The sequence below is a fragment of the Schistocerca cancellata genome, chromosome 1 (assembly GCF_023864275.1).
Source record: "Schistocerca cancellata isolate TAMUIC-IGC-003103 chromosome 1, iqSchCanc2.1, whole genome shotgun sequence".
Lineage (NCBI taxonomy): Eukaryota > Metazoa > Arthropoda > Insecta > Orthoptera > Acrididae > Schistocerca > Schistocerca cancellata.
In genome coordinates, this window is record NC_064626.1 from 1,191,407,239 (window position 1) to 1,191,422,541 (window position 15,303).

The 15,303-nt window shown below is 42.4% G+C and overlaps 1 protein-coding gene across 2 annotated transcripts in view; it reads left to right on the forward strand.

The window, feature by feature from the left end:
• The window catches only part of LOC126094448 (scoloptoxin SSD14-like), a 572,643-nt gene that overhangs the window by 194,312 nt on the left and 363,028 nt on the right, over window positions 1-15,303 (forward strand). The window contains exon 1 of one of the 2 annotated variants that reach the window (XM_049908849.1): window positions 4,518-4,584. The exons of the other annotated variant lie outside the window; for it this stretch is intronic. The gene's annotated coding sequence lies outside the window, so the exon portion shown is untranslated. Of the gene's footprint in view, window positions 1-4,517; window positions 4,585-15,303 lie in introns of those variants that run through there. 2 annotated transcript variants of the gene reach the window in all.

Below are 15,303 nucleotides of genomic sequence, written 5' to 3' on the forward strand. Positions count from 1 at the left end.
TCTATCAGCTATATGGATGGTACTTGTCACATGACATTCCAAGGAAATACACTCGCGGCACCAAGAACATATAATGAATGCAGCTCTCATGCAACCAAATCGTTCCTTCCGAAAATTTGTCGAAAACCAGTCTTAGTTTACAACGAAAAATATTCATTCAGTGCATACCACGCAAACGATGACACGCCTGAAATTTGGTGCTGAAATTTGATAATAAATCGTTGTTGCATCCGCGTTGTTATGCATTTCCCGATGGGTTTCAGAAGCAAATTGCGATTTTGAATCCTCCAAATAAAGTTCTGTAGCACGTCTCGTTGTAAAGAAGCATCGCTCATTCGGCTGCCTGCGGTCCCTTGTTAAGAATTCGCAGCGGTACTGCTCAGAATTGTTTTCGTTCAACAAGGCTTAAAATTTTAATTCTTTACTTCTCCAAGCAATTTGAGAAATTGATTTGGTCTTGTTATTATTCGTTATTGATTACCTAACTAACCTCCTTGTTCCTACCAATTTCGATACAGAAAAGAATACAAATAAAAAAATAACTGCAGAATGCATTTGAGAGTCGAACGCAGGTTGTCTGCTACCCAGCTGCCTTGGTCGCTATGCCAACAGCGCCTTACAGAGACAGCGGCAGCTGTAAAAGTTTCTTTTCTCGATTTCCAGGAAAATACGCGTTTGCGTACCCCATACATGAGGTGAAAAATGCGCAGTTGCCAATTACCTTCGATCCTGTTAATTATGAGTATATTGGATCGTTGTGAAATTTAACGGTGTTTTCAAAACCGCAGGGATGATGACCCAAAATACCTTAGGGGCGTTCATATTAGATTGTGCAAAGGCGACCGATTCTTCCCCACTATAAGTTCCATAGCATACGTCGACGCGACACCACAATCTTACGACAGCAGTCTGATGACGTCACAAACCGACCTTTAGCGAGAATAATAATAGCGAACGAAAGAAACAGGTAACTAATCTTTTCGCACTTTAGCACCGGGATCAACCAACAAACAACAAAGAAAAATCAAAGAATAACAAGGGCAAAAGTTCCGTCATAATAATAATTTCATGCTGTAACTAGCTATCATCTTCTACTGCATCATATACTTGTCATTTACACTCGTCCGTCGCTGTAGACCGTTGCATGGATACGTATAAACAGTTCGGCTTGCTGAGCTTTTTTGAGTCTGTAACAACCTCTGAGCCGTTAAGGTCACTGATGATGTCTCCGGGTTTCTGGTGACGTCTCCAGCAGTAGAAGAAGAGACGTTGGGCGGAGAATTATGCCCTGGACCACGACCTTATGTCCATAAATCAAATATCAGCAATAACGTAAAAATTACGCTTGGTAATACCAACACTAATTTGGGGCTGCAGTGTGTATACAGAATGAATATTGGGAAATAAAGCTTACGTGAGAAATCGATTGTACTTCAGAAATTAGTCAACTTGATAAGAGGCTATATAACAGAGAGGAAAGCTAAAGTAAGATATCAAGGAGTAATGTCAAAAGATTTGGAGATAAGAACTGGGGTACGATAAGGTGAAGCATTGTCACCCATATTATTTAACCTTTTCCATGAAAAATTTGTAAACGAGATGGAAAGCGTAGGAAAGGGCGTCGATCTGAATAGATGCTAGCATATGCATATGATATGACACCTAACAGATTCAAGAAAAGAAATGATACAAACAGTAGAGGACCTTAACAGTAGTGTAGCGAAGATGAGCTTGAGAATAAACCCAGAAAAGACAGAAGTGATGGAACTAAGTAGAAGGAGGAACCACAATGTAGCTGGGGATTACAGTTGGGAGAGATGAAGTTGAAGATAGTTGGAAACTTTAAATACTTGGGATCGTACTGCAAACGATGCAATAATGTTCAGCTAGAAGTAAACTAACAAACTGTTAATACTTCCAGATCATGTAACAGCCTAAAACAAATCATGAGTTGATAGGTAACCTCGAAATAAATATAACTCAAGGCATATAATACTGTAATTGCATAGAAACGCTAAGTACCACCAAGAGCGCTAGAGAAAAGCTGACCAGCCGCGGTGGCCGAGCAGTTCTAGGCGCTACAGTCCGGAACCACGCGGCTGCTACACTCGCAAGTTCGAATCCTGCCTCGGGCATGGATGTGTGTAATGTCCTTGGGTTAGTTAGGTTTAAGTAGTTCTAAGTCTAAGGGACTGATGACCTCAGATGTTAAGTCCCATAGCGCTTAGAGCCATTTGAACCATTTTTTTGTTTTAAGAAAAGCTGATAATGTTTGAGAGAAAGATAAAGAGGAAGATTTTTGGGCAAAAGCGAAGGTTAACCGATTACAATGGGCTGGACATGTTGCGAGGATGACAGAAGATATTCCGAAAGTGCCGCTGGTAGGAATGTAGGAATTCCAGAGGGAAGTGCCCCAGATAGGACCATGAACAAGATGGGAGGATGGACTAGGGGAAGACCTGCAACGACTAGGGTTTACAGGTGACTGTATGGAAACTGTACAGAACAGAATCTGCTGGTGGTAGTCTCTAAAGTCGTCGCGTGATCTGCAGATCCCTGACTGTCGGTTAGTTAAGTATTTTTACAAGATGGATGTGCAGTATAATTACCCTTATCATTCACCTCGTTGTATTTAGACACAAATAAATACCCTCAAAAAGAAGACCAGTCGTATCTGCTTGGTACAGAAATCACTCATTTGCTTCAGTCTGTAGATATACTCGAAAAATGTTTTCACGAATCCTTTTGTATTTTTAAAACAACTTTACCTATGATAGGTAATACTACTTCCTTTATATATCTTTCCGTGCAATCATACTCTGCACCACTGTAATAAAGAAGCCGTAACTGAAATTGAATAGTATTCCAGAAGTAGCCCTGTTGCCCCTTGGTAACGTGACTCAGACGTTGATTTCAGTCCAGTGACGTCACGCATGGTTTATGCTGAGGCCGCCCACACACACCAATTTATCGGCCGACCGACCGACCAATCGCCGGAACAGAGAGTGGGTGACTTTCTTTCTTTCCATTGGCCGCTTCTTTGCCCACAACTATCTCTCTGCGTTTTTTAGCCTTGATACCTCTACAACAGCTGAGGGGGGCTTACCTCAGCTTCTGTTTCTGTGTAAAACCAAGTGGAATCCGTAGAACACAAACGCAAAGAACTTACGACAAATAAATCACAACAACAGGGCGGCGCTGTGAGTGCTGCCACGATTTTGTGAATCTGTAAGCCACATCCATTCAAACAACTCACATGTTTCGTAATTATTACCGCCCAAAATCAGGTCATTCTTCTTGAAACACCCTGTGTACCTTTCACACTTAGAAAATGTTGCAGGGAAGGCAAACCTAAGACTGCGTTTTATTGGCAGAACTTCTTTGGAGTATTTCTGGGCGGTGTGGGATCCTTACCAGATAGGATTAACGGAGTGCATCGAGAAAGTTCAAAGAAGAGCAGGACGTTGCGCATTATCGCGAAGTAGGGAAGAGTGTGTCACTGACGTGATACTGGGTTTAGGGTGGACATCATTAAGCGCAGGGCATTTTTTGTTGCGGTGGAATTTTCTCACGAAATTTCAATCACCAAATTTCTCCTCCGAATGCGAGATTTTCTTTGACGCCGAACTATATAGGGAGGAACGATCATCAGAATAAAATAAGGGAAATCAGATCTCGCACAGGGAGATATAGGTATTAATTTTTTCCGCGCGCTGTTCGAGAGTGGAATAGTAGAGAATTGTTGTGAAAGTGGTTCGATGAACCCTCTGCCAGGCACTAAAGCGTGATTTGCGATGTAGATGTACTCTCTGAATGTGCCATTTGCAACTATTATGGACTCGTTAAAAAAGAAACAAGTGCTTCATTTTTTGCATTCCTATACACCTGGCGCGAAGTGTCCCATAAAAACTTTAATGTTTAAATTTCCCCAGACAGTCTGTCATTAAAATTTCGTCCACCTGGCACTCTGTCTTGTATATCAGAACAGCGTTTAATCCCGCGCGTCGTGACAAAAGACGAACTATTGTCGGACGGTTGCCACGACAGCGCTACACACCGCACAATTTATTCAGCGAAGTGGTTGGTGCAGATCGGTTAACTTTGCGGGCTTGGGAGGGGGTGGTTGAGGGGGGGGGGGGGAGAGAGGGGGTCGGCGGTAGGGTAGTTCTATTCACGACCGACATTCCGACAAGAAGACTTTGTCGGTCGGTTGGCCAAAGCGCCTAAGCAAGTCGGTCGGTCGGTTTGTTGGTGCCTGTGTCGGGAGCCTTTATCTATGGTGTAAGCTTGCGACACACGTGGAGCGCGGCGCTAGCCCGCGATGCCCCGCTCTGCAGCCGCGACGTCACGGAGTGGCGGGTGACGCCGCGCTCTGCGCCTGAGATACGCGGCCGGCCGTTGCGGAAGGTCCGCTCCGCGGTGCACGCCCCCTCGGCCTGCGCGCCTGTGACGTCACGGACCCGTACCTACCGCCAGCGGCTGCGCTACCACGAGTTGTCTATCAGTCGCTGCGACCCAGCACCGCGCTCCGGCTATCTCCGCGGCCCATCTCTCTTACCACGCAGCGCCAGGGCAGCCTGCAGGGTGAGTGCCTTGCTTCTCTAACTGACCGCCGCCGAAGTGGGTGGCCGGCTGAAGAGAGTGCTATTTCCACGAGAGCGTCATTTTCAGTTATTGCAAGTCACCTGTCGGTTATATTCGAAGACGAGAACATAAAACTGCACTAAGGCAAAAAAGATTATATAATAGACAATTCCTCCACCCGAAACGTATGGAAAACGCAATATACGTAATCAGATTAATCCTTTCGAAGTTCAGGGGTAGTTCGTTCTTCTGCCGACTCGTACAATCAACTGTGTTCCCAAAGGGGGAGGGGGGAGGGAGGGAGAGAAGGAAGCTATTAGCTTAAGTTTCAAAGTACATTCTTCTTCCTAACGTGCATATGACTCTTAAGTTGATAAAATATCGATGAAACACTAACGTCACCTAAAAGGGAGAGTGCTGCGATGACCTGTTAGTTTATTCACGAAGAGTAATCGTACTTGTGAAGAGTTTCGTGTACATTGCTTGGACTGGATCTGACTAGTTGTGTACACTAGCACTTAGACAGTGTCATCAGAACCTCATGTACAAGCCATGACCACGATCTTCTGTGGTAGGCGAAATTAGCAAGCACTCTTTTTGTCGGTGATTGTTTCTAAACATTCCATCCGTTTTTCCCTTTGTTATTTAATTGCTAAGTAACAGATATCCTCACCCGTCTCGGGAAAAATATTTGCAGCAATCTTAGTACAGTGTTTGTCACAAATGACAGCTGTCTTCCCATCGTGATAACTGTCGCCTTCTTTTTGCAAGATGGAGTATCTAAAAGCAGAAGTACGACGTTAATTTGTCAAATACTTAAAACACTAGTCCAGACGCTGGTATTAGGTGCAAGTTAATTTTTGGTTAATTTATCTGTTAAATCTGGACACATTTAAAACCGAAGGTTACACCGGACCATACGTTTTGCAAAGTAAACGTAAAAGATGGGAGGGAAAAATGGCGAAGACGAGAAAAGAGGTAAAGACAAATCTGACTCAAGATTTGGCACTGTAAATTGTGGTGTATGGGAACCAAGTGAAAAAGGAATCTGAGTTACAATTACTTCCATTTCTGTTTTTGAAACGGGGAAAAGTACTCAACTACGATCTCTGGGCAAGTTATTCCACAGAGTGCAGTAGAGCACTTAAAACTCACTTCGAGTAAACACTTCTGGTTTGGGGAGAGGATTGTAGGAACTTGAGGTAAATTACACCTCTTCAGTACGTACCTGATGGCAAATATTTGTGGTCATTATCAAGGAAGTGATGAAACGAAGATATCGTGTAGTACCTTAAATTGGGTGGGAGTGCGGGGGAGCTGGCTTTTTCGGTACAGTATAGTGGGAACTTACCGATAAAGGACGTCAGCTTTGACCCATGAGGTGTGAAGATGTGTGCAATACAGAAGTGATATTTATATTATTTTTTACGCTGTGGTGACACTGATTAATAGAGCTGCCAGTCTAGGTTAGGCTGGACTGTTAATTTGGCTGTCGGCGAAGCCAATGAACGTGATGTCATGAAAGTAAAATTCTTGTTATTGCACCTATTTTACGAATAAAAGTTTTCAATAAACTGTTTATGAATGTCATTTTGTTCGTGTGTTAAAGCGAACAAGAGGAACCCGACGAATGTCGCTCTTCGGTATCGTTGACACTTGGTATGGTGAAAGGATGATGACGACAGACGAAAACTTATTTTGGTTCAGGTGCGAATACTGAATAGTTTCTAAAGAAATGAGGATCAGAGTTTCTTTACGACTTCATCAGTCCACTCGCGTAACGAAAAGGAGAGTTGGTATCGCAGTGATTGAGATGATAGTTCCGAAATTTCACGCTCCATGTCCAAATAGTCTGTTTTTCTTTTGTTGGAGAAATGTTACAGTAATATTTTTGATAATTTCAAATCGTATTGGACTGTATCACTTTAAATGTGGTATAATTAGCAGTAATTGAAACTTAAATACATAATTTTAGATCAGTTTTTGCTCTGTATTTTACTTTTATGCTGAAAGGTACTTGTTTTCTTACGTCTGGTCTGGGGGGAGGGGAGGGGGGGGTATTATTGACCAGAGTTAACACGATCGTTTCTAGATTATAGGAGTATATCAGTGTCTTCCCTCATCAGATGTCTCAATCTCTGTTCTGTTATAATTCTAAATCGTTCGCCGTCCCTAAGTTCAATGGCCGTACCGAGTTCTATCCACAGAAAATAAAGCATTTAAGCCCGACTCGTAACAGGGCGATTTTAATCCAGCCCTACACAGGCAGTTGGTACCTTTCTGATTGGTACTACCAACTAAAACTGGGACTTGGAAACTCGTAATTTTAAAGCAATATTGCAAAGTATAAAATTGGTCCAGTTGACAACGAATTTGACGTTAAAGGAATGGGAACGTAATTAGACTAGTTGTCCCGTATATATTCGCAGCTGAATGGGAAGATCAGCGTGGAGTGTGCTCTGTACACTAAGGAAGCGGAAACATTGGAGGGGATGTTAACCATGCAGGTACGAGACTTGCTCCATTAAATGAAACAATGAGAAACAAAAGCGAATACCGATACTTTAGCAATGGAAGCTACAGAGCATGTACGAAACAGAGGGAGGCAAGCCAAATTTCTGCTAATTAAAGATTCGCTAGTTAATAAAAGATACATTTCGGCTCAAAGTAATTTGGAAAGAACAAACCGGTCACTCACACGAACTGAAACGATTCTAATTCGTCACATAGTTAATCCAGAGGAGGAAAGATGAAAATACTGATGAAGTTATCAATTACTCAGGAGTCTAAAACTCATCGCTAACCATGGTTACAATTAGTTGTTTCTTACCATTTCAGCGTGCTGGCCGGAACAGCTTCGGACGGCAGGAACCTCTGTGGTCTTCAATCACTCCTCTACTGTAACCGACATTAATCTATTGTGTGCAGCACCCTAAAGTTTATCTGAGAACCTCAGCACTGAAGTAACTCCCAGTTACTCCCAGCTTTTATCTGACTATAAACGGCAATTAAATTATTTTTCATAATTTTATTTCCGACGCAGTCTGACCGAACTTTATAATTACTCAAGGCTAACAACTCTCCTCCACGCGTCCCCAAAGCTATCTCACTTCACCACAGCGACCAACACGGCACTTTGCCCGCGTTTTTCCGCAGTCCACACCAACCAATACTCTCATGCTTTTCTGCGCGACGGTACCAGCCAACCAGATTCTGAGAAGAGCGCGTGCGAATGCAACTTATTTGGCGCCCTTATGCCGAGAGAAAGCTACCAGGCGCTTCTTGTAGCTTCTCCCAAGGAATCGGAAGGACCAATGAAACGCCCCGCCTTTAAATTTGGCGGATGTGTCCGTTTCCACATCGGCGCACGACCTAAGTCACGTAGGCCACACAGAGCTGTGCCATTGGGCGCTTCTACAATTTCTTTTAGCGTGTCCATCCCGTTAACGGAAAACCCCTGTGCGCCGTCACCAACGCAGAACCGAAATTCGTCCAAAAACTAAACGTACCTTACATACTCAAGCACTACCGTGAACTGGCAAGAGTTCGGATTTTCTGATCAGAAAGGGCACTTAAAAATCTCTACATATAAAAGGCAATGTTCCGACTCTTTGACTCATCTCCCAGCCAAAAAAAACCTACTAAGGACACATATTTGAAATTTGCAGAGTTTATCTTATATTGAAGCGTCATTTAAGAAGGGATTTTCAAAGTTCCACCCAAAAGGGTGTGAAATAGAGGATGAAAGGTTTCTCAAAATATGTCGTTGTTAGGAGAATTTCGAAACTAGAACTACGAAAACTGGTATTTGGTTTCCCACAGAAATAAAAAAATACGGTTTGCAGCATTTTTAGAAATTCAATCTGAGGGTAAAATAGTGGGTGAAAGATTTTGAAAATAAATCATTAAAAAAACTACAGCATTTTTAAAGCTGCAACTATGAAAATTGGTATTTGTCTTCTCGGATGGAAATTTAAAAAATACGTGTTCCAGTGTTCTTGGAAATCTAATCTCATAATGGAGTTAAATAGGGGATGAAAAGTTTTAAAAAATTGTCATTATGAAAGCATTTTCAAAGCTAAATCTGTGGAAATTTGTATTTGGTTTGTTAGAAAAAAAGTTCGTTTTTCACACTTTTTGGAAAGTCAACACCTGAGGGGATGGGGTTGCAATAGGAGATGAAAGGAGATGAAAATTTCTAAGTAAGAATTTCATTTTATTCAAAAATTTTAAAGCTAAATCTATGAAAATGGGTATTTTGCCTTCTCGGTTAGATTCAAAGTAACGTCTTGTGGGAGGAAAGTTGCTATCAAATTATTACTACAAGAACGCAAAAGGCAGGTTTCGTATCGATATAAGCATAAAATGTCAGTTATGAATTCTCGCTGAAGCTGTGTGGACTATCTGTTCAACATCATCTGAAGATGGACTACGAAGCCGAAGACCGGTTCAGCACGAAGTAATAAATATTATTGTGGAACATTAATACGTTGTATTCAAGTTATTAATTTTTCTATGTTCCCCCAAGAGCAGAAGGAATATTCCATAGAGATAAAAAAGATCTTGGAATCCAGCTACCAGAATCGCTTTATGGTCAGAAGTACATTCGGAAAGGATCTTCTATAGCTTTAATTAGCGTGATAAGTTTAGAAGCTGGTGCAATTTATGAACATCATAAATTCGACTAAGGAAAAACAAAATTGTGCAGACCATACAGTCTACGCGAGCCAATTACTAGGCACTAAGATATTTAAAAATAAAGTGCAAGATAGGCAGATACTTCCTCTAGCCATTGGTATTGGGATACTTCCTCTAGGCATTGGTATTACGGCAGAGAATTGAAAGCAGCGAAAACATATTAGGCCTATACTAAATTAATCGAGCTTAGTCATTGAGAGGTACGAAAACACTCGTCTTAAGTGCTTAAAAAGAACCAGCGTATTCACAAAAACATGTGAAGCATAAAAATTTGGCGCACCACGAGCAACTTTCAAAGATATGTAACTAGTCACATCTTTTGGAGTTAATATCATTAGTAAAACAACCTCGGGATGTGGCTATAATTTCGCAGTTAGCCACGCATATCTAAGCATATTTTGGAAAACTGGGGCCTGCCATTGATTGCAGATCAAGCTGCGTATCTAAAATTCCATCGCTTCTAAGTGATTTCCATTTGCAGTGAGATGAGAGTAGTCCATTTTTAATGCTTTCTTAATGCTTTAATTTTACTGTCTGTAAAAGTATACGCTGCAGGCTTTACAAAACGATACAATCTGGCGGAATTACTTTTAGTGCACATGTCGGTATTGTCATCGACAAGTAGCCCATTGTGTAAGGGGGCATCGTTTTGCCCACCTCACGAGTCAATAATGCAAGCTAACGGCTCAGTTTTTACGCAAGACCCACAAAACTGTCCAGAAACTGAGCTTTCCAGGCCTTGTGGCTGTTGTAAACACATTCTGATGTTCTCTTAATTCGTCGCTAACTACTTGGAGATGTGGTAGCAGTTTTCTAGAAGGTGTTAGTGCCGATTGTGATAAAGCTCATTTGTAATAAGTTTTGAAATCTTTATTTTGTCATTTTTTCATTCTATTTCACAGTCAGAAATATTGACAGATACTTATGCGAGAACATAAGGTAGGTTTCAAACACGCCGCACGAAACTTGATACGCCTACCCTTACCTGAGAAAAGGGAAGGGTTCTCTTCTTCCACCTGTTGTGCGGAGCATGATGTAGCAGTTCGAATGAGCTGGAGAAGCGGTCGTCCCTCCTGGAAGAGGCAGACGACCGGTTGTGGCTGATGAAATCGCTGCTGCTATGGCAAACAACGCTGTGCGCAGTTCCCGATCGTCCGGCAGTGCGCGTGCTGCGTCATGACAGTTTAACATGACGTAGTCTACCGTATGGAAGGTGCTTCGAACCATTCTCAAATGGTATCCGTAGAATATCCATATCGTACAGCAGCTTGCACCATAAGACGCACAACGACGTGTTGACTTGGCTCTCCACTTTCTCGTAAAGATTGAAGTTGACGAGGGCTGGCCCTGGAACATCTTGTGGACAGACGAAGCCCATTTTTCTCTGACGAGTGATATGAAAACACTGAACTGCCGAGTGTGGGGAGCTTCGCCTCCAGTCACTGTGCATGAAGTTCCTCTGTATGGTGAACGTGGCTTCACAGGTACGTTCATAAATGGTCCATTCTTTTTTTGGAAACGTTGGCGCTCAAGGACCAAAACGTGCAGTGCGACTGGCCAGCGTTACTGCGATATGCTTCGCCAGCATGTCATACCTGCCTTACAGGAGGCAGACGCATTGAACTCAAGTTTCCTGCAAGATGGGGCCCCTCAAAACATCACTCGTAATCTACATCTGCTTCTCCGAAACACATTTCGAAACGATCGAATTATCAGCCGATCGTTTCAAAATGTTCGGCCCTCACGATCATCTGATCTGACTCCCTGTGATTTCTGGTTGTGGGGCTACTTGAAGGACACGGTTTACCAGGGTAACATTCACATATGTATTGCTAATCTGAAGCGCAGCATATCAAGAGAGGTAGCCAGCATACCTACGGACATGCTTCGTTCTGCTGTGTAGAATGCAATCGTACGCTTTGACTCTTCTGGACTCTGATGGGCGCCATATTGAGCCCCTTTTGTAGCAGTAATGGTACTAAGTTTGGTCCTCGTACGGTAATTAGTTTCCACATTGTAAAGTGTTAAATAGGGATAGTTTAATTATAACCACCCGGTAGTTTAATTTGCTTCTCAGTGAATGTTCATTCGGTATTAATTAATAAATCATTTAGTTATGACCCATCGGGGTCACGTACAATGCCGACTACCCGAAGAGTTAAGAAAACACGGTTTGACATTGCCCACGGAGTTAATGTTTTGTAAATGCTTTAAATGTTGTTTGTCTTCTAATCATGGAGTTGTATTAAAACGGGTTTGACTGAAGTTCGTATTCATTACTCCAAATAAGCAACACGTAGCACTGTACCGCGCCCCACGCCATTGCCTATCGCATGACGTTGGCCACCACACGCCATGACTATGCGGACGTTTCAGCGCCTGCAGAGCAAAGTTCTCAGGTGGAGCCTGCACGCCCCGCCACTTACGAGAATTGTGACTCTCGACGAGGAATCGGATATCGTCCTCCTCAAGACGACCATACGCAACTACGCGCGGCGGCTCTACGAGAAAGTAGATGCCCTGCGGGACACTGTCCACGGGTTACGCCACATTGGGACCACACTTTCACGCCGCTAGCACCGACATCTGGTTCCCCTAACCATCCTAGAGGAATCGGATTCCGACCGTGGCTAACGATAGGCCTGGCACGCCCGCCACGGATGTATCCTTTGGAGCGGCTAGCCCCCCATTCTATGTTCAATACTTTCCCACCCTACCTGCCCATGTCAGGTTAAATTTTTCTGACCGACTGATGTAGTACTGTCACCGTTGGAGGGTGGTACGGGACTCAAAGTCCCACCGCCACACCTCCAAAGTGTATTGCAGTGACGCAACGTCACTGCCCTGTGGATAAATATACTGCCTCACCAACACAGTTCGACCGCAAAAGACCGGTGATGCTATATTGTAACATATCACACATAATAAAAAAGCCTATAGCAGCAGTTGCCCGCTATGTGCGCCATAGTTTAATGTAAGGTGATGGCTTTGTGTAATGGTAGGCAGCACAGTGATTGTACTAAGTAGTGAGGTTTGTAGTATTAGTTTCTATGGAGTAATTTACGTTGGTGATCAGAAGAGGTTAAAGGAATAAGCGCCACCTAAGTGAAAGATTTGTGCAATTAGTAGCAAAACTGACACGCTTGAAAGTGGAAGAGGGAGAACGGAGGTAGGAGGAAGGCTCCAAATGATAAGTAATCATGTGCAAAAACGTTCTCTCACCGGCTCTGTTTGTAACACATGCTTCGCAGGTGGAGTAGACAGCGTGTACGTCTTTTTCTTAAGGTCATGAGATCGATGCTCACCCGGGGCATTTGCCTTTAAATAACAGTAATGTACAAAATGGCCTCTTATTTCAGAAAATCTTATTCACCGATACCTAGCCTAATTGGTTACCCTTCGCTCCAATTGGGTCACGGTGGAAGATCGTCGAAACAGATTCAGATTTCAAACACAATTTGACTTCCCTCACTGCCTTTCCCTGTGTCTTCACTAACCGTGCGTAGTCTCAAAGTAACAGCTCATTGTTATACTGGTAAGTCGTGTATGGTAGTCTCCTTTTTTACACCGAACAGCACAAATTGTCATGGTAATATTTTTAGTTGCTTGTTTGGATTTGGACGATGAAAGTGGCTGCTATGACCGCTGTACATGGTGTAGGCTGACAGACGGCACGCCTTGACTGCCCACCGATAAGAGAACTTTCTTGGTGCCGCTGGGCTGTTGGGGCTGCTTACGCATGTAACTATAATCTTCACACATACTTTGTGGACCCCACCCATCATGCCAGACTGGATGCCGCATGGTGACACTGAGCAATGAAATTAACAAGAGAACATATTTTATAATCAAGACTTTCACGACCTGTTCTTAGTTCCAGATCAATCTTCAGAGTTGTATGGTAATGAATGGTCCATGAAACTTCTATTCCCGACGTTTCGTCCAGAGCTGCATTGCATGTCTACAGAGATTCCCCAGGATCAGCTTAGTTAGCACCTCTGAAAACGAAACGCTGTGGATGAAACATCAGACACAAAAGTTTCATGTACCATGACCAAACAACGTGGAAGATTCGACAGCAACTGAAACCTTTCATAACACTGAATCTCTATCTGGAACAGTAAACAAAATTATTGATTCGAACAGAGTTTAGGAACAGCTGTTTTGTAAGACGTTTCCGTGATTTTAAGACTTCGCTGTTGAGTAATCGTCGCACTGATTCAGAAACACATTCGCTCGGAAAGGACATCGCCACGATGGGTAAACATTACACGGTACGTGTAACACACTCTTCATACAATTCCTCATTGCATCTGGGTTTTGTACAATCGAGGCAACTGCTGATACATTTGAATTTGACTGCCCGTTGTTGTGGAATACATCTGTTTCGATTTCGTGTTCTTGTCCGCTAAATGTTGGTATTTCTTCTGCGCCTACGCCGTGCCGCCCCGTTGGACAGTTTCGATCTTTGATCAGCACCGTTACCATCTTGACGAATCCTCTCTTCAGGTGATAATTACTTTTCACTTGATAAGGATAGAGAGAATGTACGATGTCCCAACGTTCAAATCGTAAACAGATTAACTGCATAACCTCTTAAAAGGATGATAGTCGAACGGCTAAACTTGAAATTTATACACGGTAAGGTAAAAGTCGAAAGGTTGAAAACTTACGCTCCAATAAAATACCCCAGGCTGTGGTATAATAGACTGTCTTAAAAGTTGACTCCTTATTAAACGTACTGCTAAAAGGCAGTCCTTATTAAAACAGTACAGTTAACACAAAGACGGCCGCCGGGTGGATGGAACCAAATTCATGTAGATCGCCAATAAAACTGTGCCAAGACAGTGGTGAAGGAACTATGATAGTTTAAAGTGGTCACCCCGTGCTAAGTTCCTGCACCAGGCTACTGAGTATCTAGTACAGTGGGCTGTTGCAACAGTCGCACAGTAAAGAGGTCACTCAGAGGTGCTAGATGTATTAACAATAATACTTTGCTTCCAGCTAAATAATCTGTGAAATTTAACAACTTGAACCTCGGATCAAGAGCAGCTTCCAGAGCCATAACTGAGTTAAACTTAAGTTTCTCGAACCGTTTCTTTATTTTTTGCAGTTTATTTTTCAGTTCGACAATGTCTGGATCGCTTGGTGAATTATATTCCAGGGCTTCATTATGGCTTCTTACCAGCGATATCACTGAGTCACATAAAAATCCCTGAAATCTCTTCAGTTACAATACTACTTTAATAGTTCATTCGCATCCTTGACATGATTTAGCTTAGAGACAATAAGTAACATTTCTCTTACGATAGAAGTTAACTGGTCGAACGCCTCCAATATGTAGGAACAGGAGTTCCAACGTGCCCTAAAAAAAAGAATCATTTCCTTTGTGTTAACTGATTTCAGCCAAACTTTGTCCCTTCTATTCATTCCTTCTATTCATTCCTTCTATTCATTCCTTCTATTCATTCCTTCTATTCATTCCTTCTATTCATTCCTTCTATTCATTCCTTCTATTCATTCCTTCTATTCATTCCTTCTATTCATTCCTTCTATTCATTCCTTCTATTCATTCCTTCTATTCATTCCTTCTATTCATTCCTTCTATTCATTCCTTCTATTCATTCCTTCTATTCATTCCTTCTATTCATTCCTTCTATTCATTCCTTCTATTCATTCCTTCTATTCATTCCTTCTATTCATTCCTTCTATTCATTCCTTCTATTCATTCCTTCTATTCATTCCTTCATCTTATAAACTGGTGACATCTGTTGAACTGCTATTAGTCGAAGTTATTCATAGGATTTCAAATACATGCTTGCCGTGTCAATAAAAAGCCGATAAGCGAAAGCACTACAGATTGTAAGGTGGCTATAATTTCGCACCTTACACACTCATCCACATACTTTGCTGTGAACTACAACCACAATTAGATATCATTGATAAGTTGTAAATCGTATATATGAATATTTAAAGGAGACTAACATTGTCATGTACGCCTTGTAAATAATTGTTAGTGCT